This window comes from Nymphaea colorata, chromosome 2, assembly GCF_008831285.2.
Source record: "Nymphaea colorata isolate Beijing-Zhang1983 chromosome 2, ASM883128v2, whole genome shotgun sequence".
Lineage (NCBI taxonomy): Eukaryota > Viridiplantae > Streptophyta > Magnoliopsida > Nymphaeales > Nymphaeaceae > Nymphaea > Nymphaea colorata.
This window is the reverse complement of record NC_045139.1, coordinates 6,380,366-6,403,429: the sequence shown is the minus strand read 5'-3', so window position 1 is coordinate 6,403,429 and position 23,064 is coordinate 6,380,366. Positions and strand designations below refer to the sequence as shown.

Genomic DNA, 23,064 nt, shown 5'->3' with positions numbered 1-23,064 from the left:
TTATGATAAATATTTCTGTAAATGAAAAAGATGTTCAAATTCGGTCCACTACATAACAAAATCTCGAATTGAATCCAAAGTGGGCGTATTATGCATCAATCTGACCCACATGTCCGTTTCTAAAGCAAGTAGTTGGGCCTATGAACATAAACAAATCGGTTTACCGCAAGTCTTCGAAATCAAGACAGATGTTCTTTGATAATACGGCAATGTCCGTAGCATATCACCGGATCTGTAGGTGCAAATAAATATGCCAAACTCATCTAAGGGAGTGCTTCGACCTGGATGAACTTTCAGAGTTTGTACTGGCACTTTCAGAAGAACCATTTTTGCCTGTCATTGAATTGCTTGAATTGCTGATGCTACTGCTAAAAACCAAAGGGGGTTGTTGCGGGGTTGGAAGAATTGGCGAATCACTTTCAAGTATATTTACAATGGCTGACATGGTGGGTCTGCTTGCAGGGTCCTCCTGAACGCATAGTAAGCCAATGTGGAAACATTTTAAAATTTGACTTGTAGAGGTTGATTCTCCAAGAACTGGATCTATGAAGTCTGACATTCTCCCCTTGCTCCACAAAGTCCAGGCCTACAATTCCATACCGATTTAGCTATCATTAATATGTGTGTGTGTGTGTGTGTGAGAGAGAGAGAGAGAGAGAGAGAGAGACGTACATATCCAGTCAGGGTACAACCTATTTGAAAGAGGTGAAATCCACTATATGTCTGGCCACTGACAATTTCTAAGAGCAGTACGCCAAAGCTGTAGACATCAGATTTGATGGAAAATTGCCCATCTATGGCATACTCTGGAGCCATGTATCCACTGTCAATGTAAGCAGAAAATTTACTCAAAACAATGATGCACAGATAGATTAATAGCATAGAGAAGTTTATGAAATTGAAATGCCTATCAGTGCAACCGTAAACAATATAACATGCAGAAAATACAGATGGCTTTTCAGTTTTTTCTTCAAGTATACCTCAAAAGATGCCGATAAAGGCAAAATTCTTTAGATCTAACCAGGGGCTCTTGTTTGGTTTGATTACTGACTCTCATTCTTTGTTTGGTTCTCATTCTTTGTGTATGCATCCTTCGGTGATTTTGAAGCCTAAAATCTAAACCTGCTATGCCTCTTTTTCTGTAGGTGCACGACAATTATTTGCTAGTGACACTTTTTTCTACTGTCAGATCTTTGCAAAAGAACTCACATGCTAGAAATGTACGTGAATCTAACAATGCTTAATATTAATCTAAATTGAAAGGAGCTCATATTTTCTCGACTTTAAAAGGTACATCTGTAAATGCTCACCCGCTTAACATTCAAGACAACAGAAAGTACATAAGTTGAAAAAAAGACATTGGATTAGAGTATGATGTATTGAACAAGAAAGATTTTGCAGGAAGTTAAAATTTTAAATAGTTGCCAATGAACAATTAAGTTTTCTTAGGTGAAACTAGATATCAACTGGCATGCCATAGAATTTTAACATACCAAAAGATGAAAATTTCAGGATTCAATTGACACCAAACTTATACATACTGAGTTCCAACGATGATATTGGTGGATCTTGGGTCCTTATCTCCACTAAAGATTCTAGCCATACCAAAGTCAGAAATCTTTGCTATCATTTGTTCATCCAATAAAACGTTGCCTGCTTTAAGATCCCGATGAATAATGTTGAGCCGGGAATCTTGATGAAGATACAAAATCCCCCTTGCACTTCCCACAATTATATTGAATCGCTTCTCCCAGTCCAATGATTCACGCTTCTGTGGGTCTAAAACGATTTTAGCTGGATGTTAGCCTCTCTCTCTCTCTCTCTGTCTGCCTACTAAGCACTACAATAAACAATAATATACTTGTTAGCTGAAAAATAACAAGAAGAGAGGTTTATCACCATAAAAAAATGCATCAAGGCTGCCATTGGGCATGAATTCATAGATAAGCATCTTTTCTCCCCGCTCTATGCAGCAGCCCAGTAAACGAACCAAGTTCTTGTGTTGAAGCTTTGCTATCAATACAACTTCATTCATAAATTCTTTCAAACCTTGCCCAGAACGCTCAGAAAGCCTTTTCACCGCAACAAGCTGACCATTGAGACAACCCTGACAGGAACGAAAAATGCATGTAAAGCTCTCTCCATATATTTCTTCCACTCACAAATCTCTCTCTCTCTCTCTCTCTCTCTCTCTCTCTCTCTATATATATATATATATATATATATATATATATATATATATATATTATTTATTACTAAGACATGCACAGGAAAATAGATCGAACTAAAGACGGCTTATTCAAAAAAAGAAATGAAAGTATGCTATGGTCATAAAAGAGAATAATTTGGAGCTCTAGAAATCTGCCAATAGTCAGAAGGAGTAGGCTCAATTCTTTTCACTAAATTCTGGAGAAGGGTAGGAGTGAAAGTGAAAGATCAAATTCGAAGAGACTTATCATGACAAGCTCAATTTTTATGACTCTTAACCACCGAAAATGTGGGAATTAAGCTTTTTGAAGGGACTAAAGGAATACAGTGCATGGAAATGTGCTCCAGTTCTCCTCAGATTTCATTAGTTTGTTAATCAACATATTCGGTCGAAGTCATGTTACATATTTAACGAAATACAATCTAGTCAGATAGCTCTTGTTGATAGTTAATTGAATTTCCTCGTGATGCCAAGTGCAGACTTAGTTGTTGCATTTGGAAACTTTATGAGGATTCAATAGCAAGAATTGTTAATTCGTTGCATACAAATTTGACAGGGGACGGTTTGAGGCATAAAGGAAATTAAAGTGAATTACTAACTAGGCCAACATGCATGAATCGGGCTCGTTTAACGCATTACTGTTGCTAATTGGTTTATGGTCGGCCATTTCTATAGTAATTTCAAGCTTTATATATAGTAATTTAAAAGAGATTAATTGAAGATACTCTTACAGACCATTATTGGAATGGATACGTACATGTAGATTTATGGAAATGGGAAAGAGAACCACAAGGAAATATATATATATTATATAATGCAGAATTGACATCCGATCTGGAACTAAGAGATGTGAACAACAGACATTATGGTTTTATCTAAGACCTGAGGTCAAAGCAACTGAGCAACTCAGGATTATAAGAACATAAATGTCTGAAGTACATGAAATTAAATTATATATATATATATATATATATAAGCAATTTATGTGATAAAGCCTTTTTACGTTTTTCATCTGCTGAGTTGAATAAATGAAAATTTTGGTCAGCAACGTTAATGGATGAACAATGGCAAGTCACATGAGTACAAGAGGGAATAACTTTGTAACTGCATAAAAAATTGGTACTATCGGATGGCAGCATATGTTCATCAGAACATATAACGAGATGCCAAATTAGTAAAAGTCGCTATACGATTCAATTAAATCAAGATGCAATAACAATTGAATTTTCATTCATGAAGTACCTTATATACGGGGCCAAATCCCCCCCGTCCAAGCATATTCTCTTCTGAGAAATTGTTGGTGGCCGCTTGCAATGCTTTTAGGCTGTACTGTGGTAGCTCATGCTCCCTTTCGACCTCCGTGAGGTTACCTAGTGAAGCCATTTCACTTCTGTATGTTCTTAGTTCCTCTGGCATAACAGGAAAGAAATTAAGAATTAAGTCCACATATGAAGTCATGCAAAGCCACCATGAAAAAGTTCAATTTCTATTGGCTAGTGAAACTCACCATTAAAATTTTTCCTCTTTCGGCTGCGGTAAAGCAACACGCAGATCCCTATTGCTAGCAGTAGAATCCCCACTGTGGAGCTAATTATGGCAATCATGCGTTTCCTTATTATATCTGAGATATGGAAATTCAATCAGTATTATTCAGTTTTCCCATGTGCATGTCTGGAAGTGAGAAAATGATGGGAAAAGTTCGAGGTAGGAAAACACTTTTTTGTTCTCATTGTTAGGAAAACACTTTTTTGTTCTCATTGTTCCAGAGCTTCTGGAAAGATTGCTAGAAATCTTAAATTTTTAGTCTATGAAATCAAACCTTGAAAACTTTCCAAACGATCAGTCTGTCCTGTTCTTCAATTTTGTCTTTTCTTTATACTTAGTTTTTCACATGTGAGAAGCAAAATAAATTTTTCTCGCAGTGTACAAGTTGTCATGTGAGAATTTGGCCTTAACTTGAGCCCGAATCCATTTGACTGCTGACCTTGTGCATCAAATTTGTGAGAGAGAAATTCCTATAACTCAGAGGGAAAAATTAAAATTCAGCGGCTCACCTTCAGGCCCAGACTCCAAATAGGACACCATATTGCATTAAATGACATAAAAAAGCGATAAAGACTCGAAATGATCCAAAATAAACGTAGTTTCCGATGAAGTATAAAAAAGTAGAGCGATCTAATAACAAAAACGATTATAAGTCACTGCAACAATAAGATGCGAAACTAACGTTGTAATGGCGTTAATTACATAAAAGCGATAACGACATGAAATTTTCTAAATAAATGTTACATTTTACAGGGGAATGCTTGAAGAACTGGGTAGAGAGGGACACCAATCAGTTAGAGTGCCGCCAATCTAGCTTGCAATTTAGAAGAATAGGTCCACAGAAATCAAATTAATGACTGAGCTTGAAAATGTTTTTTTCAAGGAATGAATAGGAAGCGGCTGGGCAAGGAGCCAGATACTGCTGCATCCGACACGTGGCGGTCACACGTGAAGGGGTGCTTCGCTCGTGCCAGAGTGGGTCCCGGGGGGCTCTCTGTGCAAAGGCGGGACCCGCCTCAAACGGATCGGACTTGGAGTGTAGATCCGGGGGGGCTCTCTGTGCCGGCTCCAGCTCCAAACTTGTATCGAACTGGAGTTGAGTTAGGGTGCAGTGGGTCTACCTTAACCCAATTGAATTCCACCACAAATGGTGATGTCAAACGGGTTTGATTTTAATTCAAATTAAATTATTCTAGCGAAATTCAGATCTAAATTTGGGTTAGAAATGAATTAGAAAAATCACCTTCCCCATTTAACAGCTCTGTCATCTCAATCTAAGCATCAGATAAATATATATGGAGTTTTTTGCGTTAAATATAAATAAAAGAAACAAATGCTATGATACAGGAAATTTGTAGAAAGCATTTGATAATAAAACTGCATTTATGATTTATGTGATTACTCCATTTTTCTTGCGCAAAAAATGACAATGACGGACGTTGTCTTTTTGTTTTTAGTAGGGCAAAGTGAAATAAAGGTTTCCACTGCACAGCCAATGTAAAACTTAGACAGGATCTCAAAAATCTTTTCTGTGATTAATCTACAGTGGCAGGAGGTGCGAACCTGGATGCGATGGCGAAGGGGGCGATGGCGATGGCAAAGGCAGCGATGGCGAAGGCGGCGATGACGATGGCAAAGGCGGCGATGGCGAAGGCGGTGAAGGCGACGGTGAAGGTGGCGATGGCGAAGGTGGCACCTGTGAGGTTAGAAAGAAAAGCCTGGTGTCATACCCCATGGTGCAGCTCTCGGAAAGAAACCGCCATGGTCGTTCTTCTGTGTTATTGTTCTCTATCTGGTTGGTAGCATCCTTGAGACACAGCATGCAATCCTCCTTAGTTAGGTCTCTGGTGCACTGCGCCATTCCATAGCTGGTATAGCCATCCATCTGCTGTATCTTAGTAGCCCACATGTATGGGTTCGCGGCAGCATCCACCATTAATAAGTTCATAAAATTCCGGGCAGCCGCCGGATCGGCAGATTTGGTGGCATTGCGGGATATCGCCACCTTCTCGTTCCTACCAATGCTCCCGAAGAATCGCGTATCGGAGAAACGAAGCAGACAGCCCGCGAGCCATATCATGGCGGACTTGTTATTTGGGCAGTCGACCTTGACACTCTTGACAGCGGCCGCAGTGCAGTTCCGGCAGATATCGGCTGGGACGTAGCCGACACAGAGGGCGAGGCCGTAGGCCGTGTTCGGCGCCTCACCAACGGAGGTGTTGGAGAAGCCAGTGTTGGAAACGGAGTCGACGAGGTAGCTAAATAGCTGCTCCAAGTTTTGCCCGTACATCTGCGACCACCCATCTGCACTTGTGGAGCAGTTACTGTAGATGATGGTGTTGTTTCTCATAAGCCTTTCAACGGAGGAAACGGCCTCTTGATCGCTCGCATAAACAAATGCAGGAGATTGCAGAACCACAAGAAGAAAAGTTAACAAATATGAAAGGCGTGGGATGATCGATCCCCCGCGTCGATGCCATGGGTGAGGTTGATCATCGATGGTGAAAGAGAAAGAAAAGAAGCAAAAGACGCGGTCGGCACCCCTCATCTCTCTTTGCTAAGGAGATGTCAATTGACAACGCCGGCGAGCTTTTGCCCACTTTCCGGTCGACATTTCTCCATTCGTCCGGGTCTGCATTCACCTGCCTGCAGTTGATATGACGTATGATTGGAGGCACGCCGATACAGTATTGCTGAAACCGATACTAACTGATACTGATTTAGGTGGACCACCGGACCGTACTGCCAAAACCGGAAACCCAAGCGAATTGGTTAGACATTTGAGTTGTATTTTCCTTTGTTTCTCCCCAATGAGAAATTAAAAAAAAATTGTCAAAACAATTGAAAAAAAAGTTACGTGGCACTGCAAAATCGGCAAACGAGTCAAATCAAACTTTGAATCGGTTCGTTTATATATATATATATATAAACAAACCGATTCAAAGTATTTATACATGTACATGTATATTATACATATATATAATACGTTTATATATATATATTATACATGTATGTACATATATATATGTATGAAAATATAATTAATTATAATAAAGTATTATACTTATATATATATCAATAAAAATAATATTAAAATATCTTTCAGAACAGAACTTAATCGAACCCACTCAAACCGGCTCGCACTAAGTACTGGGTATCCATCGAATAGTCGCCCAATACTCCAAGCTTACATTCCAACTTGCTGAACTTAAAAAGTTGAAAAATATATGCGTGCAGCTATTTCTGCATTTGAGCTCGACCTTTGCCACTATACAATTATGTATAAAGCGGAGACCAGACCTTTAAACGCCAACGGGCCATCACCGCCATTCAAACCAGAGGTATTTGACGGTCCCGATCGATTGGAGAAATGCATTTAACACGACAAGAAAAAAATGTAAATACTTAACGAGAAAGAAATTAACTTAATTACTTTACTTTTCATGGAACGAAGTAATCCGAAAAGAAAGCTCCTAACCCGAAAAACCTTTTGTCACGCCGTGTAATGATTGTGGAGTTCGACTTTTTCCTTGTATTTTTATTTTTTTAATTTCAAGAGAAGAAGTCGGGACACATAATTTGGTTCACAGTATGTAGGGTGTTTGAGTCGATAACGTAATTGTACTCTTGAAATGATTATCAGATGTTTCAGAGCACCTAGTTCCCTCACGATCGGAAATGGAGGAGAACGGGTCTGTTTGATACCACCATGTATACCGAGAACCCTCAGCCCAATTGGCAATTAGCAGTACAAGTTTCAGATCCAAATCTGAGATGAGTCGCACAAAGAACTTCCATATCCAAATCTGAGATGAATCACACAAAGAACTTCCAGATCCAAATCTGACATGAATCACACAAAGAAGTTCCAGTTCTGACCTGTAGAGCATTGGATGAGAGTGATCTGAATCCTTCAAGCGAATCTCTCTCTCTTTCTTTTTTGGCTACCGTTTTAAAGAAAAGAAAGTAAAAAATTCAATCCAAATAAAATGAGAATACATAATTTTCAGAGAACCACAAGGAAACGGACAAAGCAAAGTCTGGCCGTATATGGATTCAATACCTGGCTTCTCGACTACCGTCTATTATTCTCTCAGGTTCGGCAAGTACGACAAGCAGCCGAATGGCAAAAAAAAGTTTATTTCCAACAAAAAAAAAGAAAAAAAATCTTGCAGTTCGGCAAGATTTTTCTTTCTCTCTCGGCCGTTTTATAAATGCATCGGCAGCCACAAATGAAGGTAGATGTAGAAGACCGAAATACAGTTTTGAAATTTTAAAATTTCATTTTCAAGATTTTTATGTAAAATAAGTCTTTTTTTTAAATTTACATGTAAACTTTTTAAAAGAAAAATTTTGAAAGGGGCAGGCCTCGGCTGGTCCTCCCTTGACTCCACCCCTGTCGGCAGTCACCGGAACATAGAAATGTGTAGACTAGGAGCACTTCAAACGTGTGCTGAACTTTTGGAAATTGGAGAACAGCAAGATCGAGTTAAAGGAAAGAGGTACACATAGAGCAATGCAATTACTTTGCACAGACCAAATGATATATCAAATATCTGCATGAGATATCCGATTAACAAAAAGAAATAGCAGATTTGGAGTTGAGACGATTGGCGGAAGCGACTCTTACATAATAGATGATGCGAACAAATCTTAGAGCCACGCATCAATAGTCTAAAGACTCAAATGAAAGCATGCAAGATTCGTTCATCTACTCGTAGGCAGTAGTAGCAGAGACACATGGTGGACAAATGAAAGCATGCAAGATTCATTCATCTACTTGTAGCCTTTAGGTGAAGTCAGGCAATGGTCAACAACACTTAGTGTGCTGCACCAAAAAAAAAATCAAAGCATACTTCCTCCTCTTTCTACTTAATTGGCCTCATAAGAATCACACGCATGCAACGAGGAACAGAAGCTACTTCCAAAGAAGCCAAAAACTGTTTATTTTCACTGAAAATTTTAATAGAGAAAGACAAAGAGAGCCAACAAAATGAAGATATATTAATCAACACTTGAAGCCGCATGAAAGAGAGAGAGAGAGGGAATACGTACCTGCCACCCAGTAGACTCTTGCAGAAACACAAGATCAGGAAAACTGGTGAGGGAAACAGGAACAAAGGGATTCGGGCACAACTTGAAATGAAAGATCAAAATAACCGGTGATGCAAACAAAAATGAAGGGGTTATGGCACCACTCAAGTCAAGTCAATGTTGCTGATTGGGTGGTGGGCATTCACTCGAGCGCCATCCAAGTATCTCTGGATAAGAGAGAGAGAGAGGTTGGGGGGGAGAATAGATTTGTAATACCTTATGTTTGAAATTAATAAGAATCTTGGATAACTTATAAAAAGTGTTGTAAAGTAATTGGTTGTCTTTAGTCTGAATGAAAGCAAAAGCCCTTAGAAACAAGATTAGGATTTCTCGGACCTGGGCTGGGGTCGGGGTTGGAGTATATCTTATAAGCCATCGGTTCCAAAGAATTGAGCCCGTGGAGAATAAGAAGCAAAAATATAAAATCCTAGTCATTTTTCAAGAGTATTAAATGCAATTTAAAGGCGACAAGGGATTTCATTTAAGAAAACTTATTTTGTCTGTTTCTTCTCTTAAAGGGTATTTGGAATTTTTGAAAAGAATAGTTTATCTTGTATATTAATTTAAACTTTTGAGAATTAAGGATTCAAATGATTCTTCATCAAAATTTCGGTTGAATATATATATATATATATATAAACTACCGGCCACATTGGAAAGAAACCGGTATGAACCTCGTCCACTCATCTTGGTGGTGGTGATAAGATAATAGTGAGCAGTGGTGTGGAGTACCACCTCTTGAGTTGACCGACGAGCCATGAGTTGATTTTTCTCACAACAATATATATGTGGGTAGCTGTTAGAAAAAACAAGGATAATGGTGGGACCGACCATTTTCCCTGTTTGTGACGCCAAGACCCCCAAAGTGTACGCTGCTTCTATATCCAACCAGATGAGCTGATAAAGTCTTCTCATCCATTCATCCAATCCAACTGCTTTTACAAACAAAACAGACACATCTTACTGTGGGTTTTCCGACTTGGGGGGAAAAATCAAGTCTGCCTTGCCAGAAGAAACTTTTTTGTCTCGCATAGCCACTGCTAAAGCAAGTGGTTGTGCCCATAAAAATAAGCAGATGGCTTCACTATACATCTTCCCCCATCCTAAAAGATGTTCTTCACAGTTGACAATAACCAGGGACAAGTTGTACAACGAAATACTGCTCTAAATTAGAGCGTATTGAACTCATTTATATATAATGGCACACCTTTTTTGGGTTGGCTAACCCACATAACACATCCCACCGAGAGAGAGGGAGAGAGAGAGAGAGAGAAAGACACTTATTGAAGCAAGACTATAGTTTATAGAGCAGAAGCTGTGATCTGCTCCATCACATTGTTAAAATATTCATTGTTCTAGGCTTCTAACATCCCCATCGTTGTAGTCTCACAAAACCGTGCAATCCTAATCTTCCCAAAGCAAGTTGTTGGGCCAAATGCATAAGCAGATATCCTAATTATAGGTCTTCCCAATCATGACAGTTGTTCTTCATAGTTGATAGTGCTCAATGTTTCTTCATAGTTCTTCTTCCTTGACATTCGATAAAATTGGAAATGTCATTTAGCATATCACTAGATCTGTTCATGCAAATAAACATGCTATGCCATGCTCATCTAAAGGAGTGCTTCAACCTCGATGAACTTTCAGAGCTTGTACTGGCACTTTTAGAAGAACCATTTTTGCCTATCATTGAATTGCTAGAATTGCTGCTGCTACTGTTAAAAACCAGAGGGGGCTGTTGGGGGGTTAGAAGAATTGCCGAATCACTTTCAAGCATATTTATAATGGCTGACATCGTGGGTCTGCTTGCAGGGTCCTCCTGAACGCATAGTAAGCCAATGTGGGAACATTTTAAAATTTGACTTGTTGAGGCTGATTCTCCAAGAACTGGATCTATGAAGTCTGACATTCTCTGCGAGCGCCATAGATTCCAAGCCTATGATTGATTCAATTTCCTTCAGCAACCTTGAGAGAGAGAGAGAGAGCAAGAGAGAGAGAGAGAGAGAGAGAGAGAGACCTACATATCCAATCAGGCTACAACCCATTTGAGAGAGGTGAAATCCACTATATATGTCAGACCACTGACAATTTCCAACAGCAGTACGCCAAAGCTATAGACATCAGACTTGATGGAAAATTGTCCATCTATGGCATACTCCGGATCCATGTACCCACTGTGAGAATAAGTAGAAAAGTTGCTCAAAATAGTGATGCGGGGAGATATTATTAGCATGGAAAGAATTATGATCAAATGCACATAAATGCAACAAAAAAGAAGATAACACGCATGTCTTTTTGTCAGAGTGTACCACAAAGAAATGGTAGCCATGGGAACAAAATGTCAATAAAGAGAGAAAACTGCAGCAGTAAAATTAAAATTTAAATCTTCGTTGTGTTTAGGTCTTCATTCAAATCAAAATTTCATTAATTAATGCTTTAGAACCAGGCTGTTCGAAGCTAATTTTAGCAGCAAAAATGAGGAACATGTGCTGATTAGCAGGAGCAGAGAAGTGGTTTCCCAAGGAAATGATAATCCCATAGTGTTGCTGATTCCGTTCCTCGAACTTTTGATAATCCCAACGGGCCGAAAACTTGGGCCCGGCCCGGCCTGGTTACCATAAATGTTTTTTTAATTACAAAATAAATTCTTTTTAATATAAAATATATTTTAAATAGTAAAATATGTATTATTAAATTTTAAAAATAATAAAAATATGCCTGGTTCCGGTTTTTCGGGCCCGGACCTGGGCCCCCACCGGCAGGCCAGCCCCATGCCCACCCATATTCCTGTCTAATACTTGACGAAAACAATATTCACTAACCTTCATAAATTACTTGGGTGAAACTAGATTGTCTAATGGCATGTTATAGAACTCTATCAGGCCATAAGATGAAAATTGCATATTGTGCTGAACTATAACAATCTTATACATACTGAGTTCCAACGATGATATTGGTGGCTTTTGGGTCGTTTTCTCCACTAAAGATTCTGGCCATTCCAAAGTCAGAAATCTTTGCTGTCATCTGCTCATCCAATAAAACGTTGCCTGCTTTAAGATCCCGATGAATGATGTTGAGCCGAGAATCCTGATGAAGGTATAGAATCCCCCTTGCACTTCCCATGATTATATTGAATCGCTTCACCCAGTCCAATGATTTACGCTTCTGTAGGTCTAAAAAAGCTTGCAAATTAGACCTTGGGCAGACCTCAATTTCAAAGATGAAAAAGTCACCACACAGGGAAAGCAAAAGGCCCTTCTTCCCCTTCCTCTCTAGTTTTCTTTAAGATCCAAAATGTTTCAAAAGGTTTCAAAGACCCGGTGTCCAACGTCTTCACCCCCTCTCCCGTCACCACAGAGTGCAACAATAGATTTTTTTAACTGAAAAGCTGTTAGTCTAAAATGAAAAATGAGAAGAGAGGTGAATCACCATAAAAAAAAGCATCAAGGCTGCCATTAGGCATGAATTCATAGATAAGCATCTTTTCTCCCCGCTCAGCACAGCAACCCAACAAACGGACCAAGTTCTTGTGTTGAAGCTTTGAGATCAATATAACTTCATTCATAAACTCCTTCAAGCCTTGCCCAGAACTTTGAGAAAGTCTTTTGACTGCAACAAGCCGACCATTGAGTTGACCCTGAGACGAACAATCAAAGCTGTCTAAGTTACACAGACACAGGTCCAGACATGGATAATGGAAAACAAAGGTATTGTAACATTGGCGAAAATGGTGGGAAGGAAACAATAGCCAACTTATGGCATATTATATGAGTACAAGGGGAACTGGTAACTGCCCCAAAAATTGGTACATGGGCAGGGCAGCATATGTACATTGAAACATATAAAGAGATATTAAAATTGATAAAAAGTCTTGGTAAGATTCAATTAATTCTTATATGTCATTGTGAAAGAGCTTTAATTGAAGCACCTTATACACTGGGCCAAATCCTCCTCTTCCGAGCTTATTCTCCTCCGAGAAATTCTTGGTGGCTTCCTGCAGTGCTTTTAGGCTGTACTGAGGTAGTTCATCGTTTCTTCCATCCTCGGTGAGACTACCCAATGAAGCCATCTCACCCCTATATCTTCTTAACTGCTCTGTCATAGGAGGAACGACAATTGAGGATCGTATGATGACATGCGAAATACTCATGCAAAGGACGCAAAAATTTTGCTGGGAAATGGAACTCACCATTAAGCTTTTCCCTTTTTTTGCTGCGGAAAAGCATCACGATAATCCCTATTGCTAGCAGTAACAATATTCCCACTGTAGAGCCAATGGCAATGGCGATTTTCCTCTGCTTGTCACTTTTAAGTCCTGCTGATATATGCAACAAATTCATAATAATACTGAGTTTTCACAAATATATGTCTGCAAGTGAGAAAATGTCAGGAAAATTAGGAGGTACGTAGGCCTTAAGTTCAGAAAAATTTCCCTTTTCTTCAATTTCCTCGTCCTTTACAATTAGATTTCCACATGTATATTAGCAAAAAAAAAAAAAAAAGGAAAATTACATATATACAGGTTATATCATATGAGAGCATGGCCTTAAGTTCTGCTTGAACCCGCCAAACTGCCAGTAGACCTTCCACATCAAATGTATGAAAGACAATTCCGATATTTCAGATTCGGAAATACAAATTACAGGTGCACCACCAGGCCCAAACTGCAAAAAGAACACCGTATATAACTGCAGTTTATAGAACCTTGTCAAACAGAGAACAAGCGTGTGAACTTGACTTCACCGAAACTAGGGACGGAAAAGGGTCGACTTGGGGTCAGCTTAGGGATGGGGATCGACATAATATGGCCAAAAGGCAAAACGCATGCACATACTGTAATCGAATAAATTAAATTTGCATCACTAAGTCACAGTCCCCTTCTTAAACATGAGATGGCCAAGGAAAGAAAGGTGCATGTTGGCTAACAGATATCGGAACACTCCACTACTGCTCACTCGGTGTAGAAATCCGAGCAATTTCTTAAGTTTGCACTAACTTTTTCTTCTAGAGAAAATAAATCTGAGCAATTTCTTAAGTTTTCTTGGACACATCTCAAACAAAATGTCAATCTAAATAACAAAAGCATACAGCGATTCTAAGATGAGAACATAATGTTGTTAACGTGTTGATGACATAAAAGTGCGATGAAGATTCTAAAATATCCAAGATAAATGCCACTTTGGAGGAATTATATAGAAATACAGCCATCTAAATAAGAAAAACGATGGTAGCGCACATCAATTATAAGATACCAATCTAGTATTGTTATCGCTTTAATGGGATAAGACGCGATAAAGACACGAAATTTTCCAATTAAGTTATTTTCTCTGAGGAATTATAATTATCGGGATCTTGAGGTATAGCTCCTAGACACTATGTCAGTGGGAGGGTGCAGCGATGGCAACCCCCTCCCTCAGTGACACGAGAACAGAAGAGGTAGGGATGCTGATGGTGCGGCAATTGAGCTACAGAGGCAGGAGGTGCGTACCTGATGGCCATGAGGTTACAAAGAAAATCCTTGTGTCATATCCCATTTCGCAGCTCATGGAAAGAAACCGAAACTCTTGGTTTAATGACTGACTCTTCTCAATTTCTTTGGCAGCATTCTGGAGGCACACCATGCAATCCACCGGGGTAAGGTCTCTGGTGCACTGCGCCATTCCGTAGCTGGTATAGTTGCCCTGCGGCTGTATCCCTGTAGCGTACATCTTTGGGTTACTGGCAGCGTCCCTCACTAATGCGTCCACAAAATCTCGGCCGGCTTGTCGATCGGCAGAGGTCGAGTTCTTGGGGGGTGATAACCTCACTTTCTCGCTCCCACCAATGGTCCCGAAGAATCGCGTATCGTTGAAACGAAGTAAGCAGGATGAGTGCCATATCACGGCGGACCTGCTATTTGGGCATTTGAACTTGACAGTCTCGGCTGCGGAAGTTATGCAGTTCCGGCATATATCGGCAGGGACGTCCCCGCGGCAGAGCGCAAGCCCATAAGCCGTGTTGGGGGCTTCGCCGATGGAGGTGTTATCGAAGCCACTGGAGGGGACGGAGTCGACCAGGGAGCGAAATAGCTGCTCCAAGTTTTGCCCGTAGATGGGGGAAAATCCATCGCTTGTGGAGCACGAACTGTTGATGTAGAAGTTCGCTCTCAGTTTATCTTCAATGGTCAAATTGCCCGCGGACGCCAACGGAGGAGAATGTTGCAGCACCGCAAGAAGAGTTACAAGATATGAAAGACAAGGGATTGACTGGGTCGTCGTTGCCATTGGTGAGGTTGATCGTCGATGGTGAAAGAGAAAGAAAAGAAGGGAGAAACGACGGGAGCGCCCGGCGCCTTTCATTTCATCTCTTTGGTGAGGAGATGTCAATTGTCAACGCCGGCGTGCTCATCAGAATCTGCGTTGACCTAAATTCCGCTATATGGGTTGAGTTACGCCGACGCAATGCTGAAGCCGATAAGGAATAACACTAATTCCAAGTATGCACAGAGCAATACTTCACTCTTTGCCTGCTGCAATGTGCTGTTGGATGTATAGAGCAATAAAATCACATGATCTACGAAGATCTGGACTAGTATAAGAGACGATGCCGAAACATCTGTAACCAAGCATAGATTGCCCGATCTCAACGCTGAAAAGGCCCAAGCAAGATTAATTTACATCAACTTCAGAAGTCCAACAGAATCAGAAAGCACTCCCTCTTCCATCAACGAAGACCAAAACCTACTCACAAATAGAAACTGTTTAGTTTATCCTCATTGAAATTAAGGGAGAAGAATTGGAACCTCGGGGCTCGGTAGACCTCACCTCATGCAGAAGCACCAGACTGGAATCGCTGGTGACGTGAAGAGGAAAAAAGAGGTTACGCCAGCACTCAAGTCAACGATGCTGATTGGTTAGTGGGGACTGGACCATAGAGCCATCTGAAAAACTCCTGTAACTTATAGTTTCATGAAGATGTGACTAATGAATGAGGATGTTAACAGTTTCATCATTGGAAAAGGTCAAATCGGTTCAGTTCTTCTGGTGTGTGGAATGGGAGGCCTATATATTGGAGAGCAGTCTCCTTCTAAGCTTTTCGAAAGGAACAAATACATACCTGAAGATTGAAAAGACACCAGAATGTCCTCCGTTTAATTACTTGATCAAGCGGCAACAGTCGCCCCTGGATGATGACGGTGTAAGAGAAGGAGCTACACAGAGAGGGTGGTAATGGCTGTCGGCCTGCAACGAGAGGAGCCATTCTCGCATCTTTTTGGTGGGTGGCGAGATATATATATTTTATTAAGGAGCACCGATGAACGTGGGTGGGAGGAGCCACAGGCAAGGTCAATGGGTTGCATTTTTCTTGCAAAATAAATATATATCTACGAGCGAGTGGTTTTACCAAGTCAATGGAAGGCATAATATCAGCTGGCTGTGGGCACCACCGGCTGCTGCCACCCATCAGGCAATCAACCTGTTAATTCATATCTAGCTTGGGAAAGAAAAATAGTGAAATTTTTGTTCCCTCACTTTGCTTATATCGAGTCCTTGAAATGATTTATTTCACCCTCGCCTCGCCCATACTGTTTGGATCTCTTTTCATTCTAATTTCGGTGGATCCGTCGTTGGTTGATGTCGAATTAATCGTTTGATATCCTGCAGTCTGGGTTCGCGTTTTACGCCGCATCTATCAAATTTTACTGATTGTAATGACATTATTCAAATTGGAGAACGAGCTTGGTATATATATATTATATTATACATATGTACAATATGTACATGCAGATATGTATATATGTACATGATATACATATATAATATATGTATATATATATACATAAGTACATATATAGGTATATATTTATATTTATATGTATATGATATATATGTTCAATATGTACATACATATATGTAAGCACACATATATATATACATGTATATATGTGCATGTATATATATGTATGTACATATTATATATATATATATATATAATATATATGTATAAAAATATAATTAATCATTATAAAATATTATAATTATATATATAAATCAATAACAATAATATTAAAAATATGTAATCGAGTTGAACCGAGCTTAATTTAACCCACTTGAACTGGCCCGATGCTTAGAACTTGGTCCTAGGTATTCATCAAATACTCGGCTTAATGCTCAACCTGAACTTAAAAAATTCAAACATAAGTGACTTTTTATTAGTTTTTTTAGAATGGAGCTCCTTTCGAAAAGAAAAGGGTGTCAAAAGTTCATGATATATGCATGCAGCTATTTCTGCATAAGATAAACGGGAAACCTTTGCCTTTGCGTTTTTGAGATCTACCTTTGCCACTATACAATTATGTATAAAGCAGAGACCAGACCTTTAACGCCAGACGGACCATTCAAACCAACGGTCCGATCGATTAACAAGACAAGCAGCCGAATGGCCAAAAAAGTTTATTTCCAACAAAAAAAAAAAAAACATATCTTGCAGTTCGGCAAGATTTTTCTCACTCTCTTGGCCGTTTTTTAAATGCATCGGCTGCCACAAATGAAGCTGGTTGTAAAGGACCGAATTATAGTTTCTAAATTTTAAAATATTATTTTTAAAATTTGTATATAAAACAAGTAAATTCTTTTAAATTTACTTGTAAACTTTTTAAAAGAAAAATTTTGAGAGGGGATCAGGCCCCAGCTGGCTGGCCCTCCCTGGACTCCGGCCCTGTCGGCAGTCACCGGACCATGGAAAAGCGTAGACTATATGTAGGAGCACTTCAAACATATGCTGAACTTTTGGAAATTGGAAACTGCAAGATCAAGTTAAAAGAATGAGGGAAAGGAAGGCAATACTTGCGTCTTGCCAATTTCATGTGTAACTGTACACATGGAGCAATGCAATTACTTTGCACAGACCAAATAATATATCAATTATCTGCATGAGAGATTCGATTAACAAAAAGAAATAGCAGCTTTGGAGTTGAGACGATTGGCGGAAGTGACTTTTACATAATAGATGATAAGAACATATTTATAGCCAGGCAACAATACTCTAAAGACTCAAAGGAAAGCATGCAAGCTTCATTCATCTACTTGTAGCCTTTAGGTAAAGTCAGGCAACAGTCAACAACACTTAGTGTGCTGTACAAAAACAAAATCAAAGCATACTTCCTCTCCTTTCTACTTAATTAGTCTCACAAGAATCACACTAATGCGACGAGAACCAGAAGCTACTTCCAAAGAAGCCAAAAACTGTTTATTTTCACTGAAAATTTTAATAGAGAAAGACAAAGAGAGCCAACAAAATGAAGATATATTAATCAACACTTGAAGCCGCATGAAAGAGAGAGAGAGAGGGAATACGTACCTGCCACCCAGTAGACTCTTGCAGAAACACAAGATCAGGAAAACTGGTGAGGGAAACAGGAACAAAGGGATTCGGGCACAACTTGAAATGAAAGATCAAAATAACCGGTGATGCAAACAAAAATGAAGGGGTTATGGCACCACTCAAGTCAAGTCAATGTTGCTGATTGGGTGGTCGGCATTCACTTGAGCGCCATCCAAGTATCTCTGGATAAGAGAGGGAGGGAGAGGGGGGGGGAGAGAGAGAGAGAACATGAGGGGAAATAAAAATAAAAAGTGAGTCAGATTGTTATTCTTGAACCTAAGTTCAACACTTGAACCTCATGACTCATGTATGCAAATATGTGTCTCTAAACAAGAATGGATTGTAATACCTCAACAGTTTAGTTTCTTATTTTTGAAATGAGGAAAAATCTTGAATAACTTATAAAAAAAAGTAAGGTATTTGGTTGTCTTAGTCCCAATTTTTTGGGGTCAAAGTAAAAACCCTCAAAAACATGATTAGGATCTGTCAGACCATGAGCTTTGGTCTGTTGTGAGAGTGGGCCAGTTTGTTATAATATTTATAGTTTGTTATAATATTTATATTAATGATTGCATTCAAGAAAGAGAATATTACTAATATGAAGCCATTAGAAAATCTGATTCACATCTAGTATTATTCCCTACGTTTAGTTTTAACGTATATACTAATGCACGTAGCGTTGCATCGCTTTGGGATTTTTGAAGCAATAAAATAATATTGACCTTATCTACTTACAAAAAGCGCGGTTTGGTTTTACTCGATATGACTCCACTCTATATCAGAATTCCCTCTACAACTGTCTGCATTAATGCCGCCCATCATGTTCTATTGGCCATAAGAGAGAGAGTAATTAAAAATAAAAATGTTTTTTATTGATATATTAATGGGTGAGGAAATGTCTTAAATATTGGTGTCGGTACTTGTGGTTTTGTCGCTAACTCTTCGTACTAACAAATATATAAGGTTGTGAGGGCTCAAACCACCGACAATGACAGTTGAGGCCTGATTTTGTTGCGGGTGGGGTTGGGGAATATATATATATATATATATTAATATACCAACTTCATACAAATCATTCTTATAAGCTATCGATTCCAAAGAATTGAGCCCGTGGAGAATAAGTAGCAAAAAATATAAAATCCAAGTCATTTTTCTAGAGTATTAAATGTAATTCAAAGAAGACAAGGGATTTCATTTAAGAAAACTTATTTTGTCTCTTTCTTTTTTTTCACCCCCTCAACATTTTCCTTTCGAAGGCATTCACCCGCGCGTCTTCCTCCGCAGTCGACGAGCTCCCTCGCATTGGAGAATAGCTGCCTGCTCACCGTCGCCGCTCAACCCTCGCCGCTCCCCTCGAGTTCCTTTTTCACACTAACTGGTTTTGTCAATGGATCAATTCATGGGTTCGTCTTCTCTCTTGGAGATGTGAGTGTCAAGACTCTTGAGTAGTTAATGGATGTTCAGTCCAACTCGATAACTTCCCCAGAATCTGCTTTGTTTTGGACAGAGGCTGATGGTGATGAGTTTTTGTTTTTGGGGATCTTCATTTTTGGATCAATTAGCAGGAATTTTGTGTAATTCAGTAACTTAATTATTTTGGTATCCGAAGTTTCATGGTTTTCTTTTTCCTTCCAGCCTTACTCAAGTGCCTTTTCATCTATTACGTTTCAGTTTTTAGTTTGGAGAAATATTGCGATTGGAGATGAATTGGGTGCTTCCGATAAGAAATTGAACAATGGTAACATTGATGTGCTTATCTTCAACGCTGAGAATTTGCATAACAATATGAAAATTATCTATTACAGGTTCTTTTTTGATTTCCTGTGATTCTTTGATGTCTTGTCTTTTTCCTTACAGATCTGGTGTTTTCACGGCGTCTTTCACAAATTTGGAGCTGAAAAACGAGAGTCAAGTTGAATGCATTTTGACCCAGGCTAATTCGTTTTTTCCCTTCTTGGCACAGAGGATCTCCTCTACCAATGCAATGTCTGCACTTTGTGAAGCCACAGCAGCAGGTATTACAGAAGTTTCCCATGCTGGGAAGGATTCAAGAATTGGTCTGAAGTTCTTGAATGCTAGTGTTGAATTTGGTGGATCATGCTTCCAGAAAAGGACATCCTAAACCTGGTAAACATATGTGAGTGCAACGGCTTGCCTGAGGTTGCTAATTATTGGAAGCAGGTCATCAAGATCAATGACTACCAGAAAAGAAGGTTCATTAACCGGAAAGTTTCGTCCATGTTCAACACTGTTGCTGGTAAAAAAAAATTGCCGTTCTCGGCTTTGCATTCAAGAAAGACACAGAGACACCGTTTTGAGTTTAGGTTAAATAAAACGCAATTCCCATTTGTTCTCCAACTATGACAAATTGACAATTACAAATACAATCAACTGTACAAAATCAGCCCTCTCTTGGATGTGAAGACAAGGCAATGAAATCCTAATTTACATCAGCCACGTGTTCCTGCTACATAAATCTTTGCATGCTCGCTTTCATGTGAAGACAAGGAAATGAAATCCTAATTTATGGATTAAGAATCTTCGCTGGGTTGGATCAAATGGAGCTCTGCAGCTGCCTTAGTGGTTGTAGTAAAATCATTTGGGACGAGAATAAAAAAAAAAAACAACATTTACTACGTTAAATTCTTTCTATGCATCAAACAATGTTAAATTTACCACGTTAAACTTTTCTTGTGCATCAAACAGGGTTAAATACTACATTAAATTCTTCGTGTGCATCAAACGTGACCTCAAATTGAAAGAGGGAGAAATTTCATTTTATAAATTTTTTCAAAAAAATTTACCATGGTAAATTTACCATGTTAATTTTCACCCGACAATCAAACGAGCCCTTAAAGGGTATTTGCAAATTTTGGAAAAAATAATTTATCATGTAACGTATATTAACAATTTAAACTTTTGAGAATTAGCGATTCAAATGATTCTTCATTAAAATTTTGTTTGAATAAATATATATATATATAGTTAATGAATGATGACTCTATTGAAGTAGAACGATGGATGAGAAAAAAAAAAAACTCATAATAAATGACAAAAATAACTATAACCTTTTTCTTTATGTTTTTTGTTAACCATTCATGATGTTGGAGCGAACATCCTTCGTTAAATAATTAGGTGCGAAAACGGTAAAGTCTCACTACTTACTATATATATATATATATACAAAATGCCACATTGGAAAGAAACCGGTGAACCTCGTCCACTCATCTTGGAGGTGGTGATCAGATAATAGTGAGCACTGGGGTGGAGTGACCACCTCTTAAGTTCACCGAGCAGCCATTTTTCTTATAAAAAATGGCTACATATATATATATGGCTAGCTGTTGGAAAAAACAAGGAAAATAGTGGGACCGACCATTTTCCCTGTTTGTGACACGAAGACCCCCAAAGCTTACGCTGCTTCTATATCCAACCAGATGACCATTCCTCCTGGTACGTGTTTGTGTTGTTGCGTTCAGTTCAAACCCAAATGCGCATCTGAACCAGTAACTGGGTGCTACGACAACAACCTAGCTAGCCATTGGGCCCATTTTGGGGTGGGCATCGGGCCAAGGCCTGGGTTGGCCAGACGGGCCCGAAACTCAGTTCCAGCCCGATTCGGTTACCATAAAAATTATTTTTTTAAATTATAAAATAAAATTTTTTAACATAAATTGTATTTTAAATAATAAAACATATATGATTAAATTTTAAAAATAATAGTTTTTTTTTAATATTACCGGGCGCAAGCCCGGTTCCAGTTTTTCGAGCCTAGACCCAGGCCTGTTACCGCCCGGGTACAAGCCCTCGCCGGCGCCCACACTTGACTAAAACAATATTCACTAACCTTGGTATGCTCAGTTGTTGAAATCTTCACCTATATAGCATAAAAAAGAACTGAAAATATATACAAATGGGACGAGAGTCTGATCAATTGAACAAAGAAAGCAATACTTCCAAGGAAGTTCAAATTCAAAATAGTTATCAATGAACAGTTTACCTAGGTGAAAAGAGATTGTCTACTGGCATGTTATAGAACTCTATCAGGCCGTAAGATGAAAATTGCACATTGTGCTGAACTGATAACAATCTTATACATACGGAGTTCCAACGATGATATTGGTGGCTTTTGGGTCGTTTTCTCCACTAAAGATTCTGGCCATTCCGAAGTCAGAAATCTTTGCTGTCATCTGCTCATCCAATAAAACATTGTCTGCTTTAGCCTTTAAGATCCCGATAAATGATGTTGAGCCAGGAATTTGATGAAGGTACAGAACCCCTTTGCACTTCCCACGAGTATACTGAATCGCTTCACCCAGTCCAATGATTTATGCTTCTGTGCGTCCAAAAAAGCCCGCAAATTAAACCTAGGGCAGACCTCAATTTCAAAGATGAAAATGTCACCAAACAGGGAAAGCAAAAGGCCACTTCTTCCCCTTCCTCTCTCGTTTTCTTTAAAATCCAAAACGTTTCAAAGACCCGGTGTCCAACGTCTTCACCCTTCCACCCCCTTCTCCCCATCTCTCTTCAGCACATTACATGCACATGTGTGCATATTTTTCACCATCACGGAGAGCAGCAATAGAATTTTTTTTTTATCGAAAAGCAGTAAAGTCTAAAATGAAAAATGAGAAGAGAGGTGAATTACCATGAAAAAATGCATCAAGACTGCCATTAGACATGAATTCATAGATAAGCATGATTTCTCCCCGCTCAGCACAGCAACCCAAGAAACGGACCAAGTTCTTGTGTTGAAGCTTCGCTGTCAATGTGACTTCATTCATAAATTCCTTCAAGCTTTGCCGAGAACTTTCGGAAAGTCTTTTGACTTGGGGTGGGCATCAAGGTGGGCC

At 39.1% G+C, this 23,064-nt stretch overlaps 1 pseudogene; it reads right to left on the bottom strand.

The window, feature by feature from the left end:
- Positions 1-16,611, bottom strand: LOC116246970 (uncharacterized; annotated as a pseudogene).
- Between the last annotated feature and the right edge of the window lie 6,453 nt (positions 16,612-23,064).